The sequence below is a fragment of the Myotis davidii genome, unplaced genomic scaffold (genome assembly GCF_000327345.1).
Source record: "Myotis davidii unplaced genomic scaffold, ASM32734v1 scaffold167, whole genome shotgun sequence".
NCBI classification, from domain to species: Eukaryota; Metazoa; Chordata; class Mammalia; order Chiroptera; family Vespertilionidae; genus Myotis; species Myotis davidii.
The window spans coordinates 5,798,815-5,801,214 of record NW_006300048.1 but is presented as its reverse complement, the minus strand read 5'-3'; positions in this window follow the sequence as shown (position 1 = coordinate 5,801,214).

Sequence of the window (2,400 nt, the reverse complement as noted above, 5' to 3'; positions counted from 1 at the left end):
CCTTTGCTTTAGTATTTAGTTCAAAAAAATGTCCAAACGGTGCCTGTGTCTGCGACCTCGAGAGTAGACCAAGAATCTGACACCACTCACTGATATGAAGACCCAAATACGTGGTTTACAGAAAATGTTTAAATGATCAGGAAGAGGAGGCATTTCTTAAGAAGTTGGAATTTGGTTTATGAAAAACTGTATTAGAACCTTAAATAGTAATAATGCCATTTGAATGAAAATCTGATTACAGTAATTCACCCCGAAGGCAACATACTTAAATTTCTGTGTTGAGAAAGGCTAGCATCAAAAACATTAAATAATGATTTCTGGAAATGTGTATTTTTCTTAATATGATTCTTAACTAGCAATTGGAATTATCAAGCTCTATTAATATAATTCTTTATTGTGAACATGTCTGATGCTAAAAGTATGAATAGCCCAGCCGGTGTGGCTCAGTTTAGCATCATCCCATGCACCAGGAGGTCACCAGTTCGATTCCCTATTAAGGCATATGCCTGAGTTGCAGGCTTGATCCTTGGTAGGGGTATATAGGAGGCAGCTGATCAATGTTTCTCTCATCAATGGTTCTATCTCTCTTCTCCCTCTTCTCTCTAAAATCATAAAAACATATTGTTTAAAAGGTAAAAATAAAATGAAAGCTTTCTAAGACCTGTAAAGATAAAAATTATGTCTTACGCTCATTTCTACACTCAACTACATCTGGGACAGCACCTTCCCTATAAGACATTTAATAAATGTATGTAGATTGATGTATTGATTTGTATGTATTTCAATTAAGGTGAAAGCACTCTTGACTCAACTTGTCTGTAATCACAGTTTAAGATACTATTTTTGCTAATGTATGGAAACACAAATATAATGATGTGTCAAGGCAGATAACAACATTTGGCTCCATTACTTGAGACTTATGCCTGAAGTGTTTTCTATGAAATCCAGAAAAGAAATTCTGTCATCTTCAGGAGAAAATATGACAATAATAACAGAGTGGTCAGTGATGTCATGATTTGTCCTTTAATATTTAATAAAAAGCTGCTTGCCTTCTTCCTTTCACAGTAAGTAAGCTTTGTAGTGCATGCCATCCTCTGGATTATTTGCTCCCTATGCTAGAATTATCTCATGGCATTGATAATGATTGCTTAGTCATCTGTTTCCTACCAAGGAGCAGATGACTCCCTAGGAGAAAGCTAAGTACTCAGAGTATATTAACTCTTCCAGACTAATACAGTGATTTTAAAGCTTAGCTAGCAGCTTGTAACTCAGCTTAGCAGGCTCAGGGGTCTGGAGACCGAAGGGGCTGAGGAAAATGTAGAAGTCCCCAGCAGATTTGAGAGTTGCAGACTAATCTGGCAAATTCCTCTAAAGATGCCAGGTGTGTTCTCAGGGAAGGCTCACAGTGAAACACTGCATTTGCAAATGATACACACTTCAGCTGAATTTGCAGCCACTCAGGGCTAGTGTTTAGTTCATTATTGCTCGATCAGGATGAATGTTAGCTGTCAAGTTTATGCACTTTAAAAAAAGAATGCACCACCATTTAATTCTGCAGTTCTGTCAGTAAATGCTGAACTCTTTTGTTCCTGCTCCCAAATAAAAATGAAGTTATAATCTGTGTCCATTTCTTTCCTTGGAACTAGGAAAAGGAGAGTTGGTGTTTTTTTTTCTTTGGGGCGGGGGGGGGCGTTGGTGTGTTTATTAATCACATGTGCCACACTGGCTACCTCCACAGGGATGTTCTGCATCTAGATGATCTCACATTGTGTTAAAATATGATCAAAACCATATTCAGAATTCCATTCACTTCACCTAACCAGCTCTGCAGTCACCCCGCACATACCCGCACTAAAACTTGTCACTCCACCCATAACTGCTTGACCTCTGAGGTTTTAAATCAAGACAGTCTATCTCTAGCCAGAGCCTTCTACCCTCCTCGTTCCCTCATTTATTCCCAGAACACTTACTTTTCAGCGTCACAGGGAGCCTAGTTCCCCAGCTGACTACCAGCTTTCTTCTGCCTCCACGTCCTCCTCCACCTGATGCTCCTTAGGTTACCTCCATCCTCGTGACCTAATTACCTCCCAAAGGCCCCACCCCTAATACCATCAACTTTGGGGATTAGTATTTCAACATGAATTTGGCGGGGGTGGGGGGGGGGGCAGCAGGGACACAGACATTCAGACCATAGCCGGAAGTAATCCTGCACAGTGGTTTTCCTTTCTAGTAGAGTTCTGGCTATGTATTTGGCTCCAGTGGAAGACGCTGGACAGCACTCACAAATGAGGTGCAACTGAGCACTGTGCACGGGGGACCCCAGGCTTAGTGAAGCAGCCTGGAGCCTGCAGATGGGAGTGGACCAGGACACTTGCCTTTCCTTAGCATAATGTCCTTTGT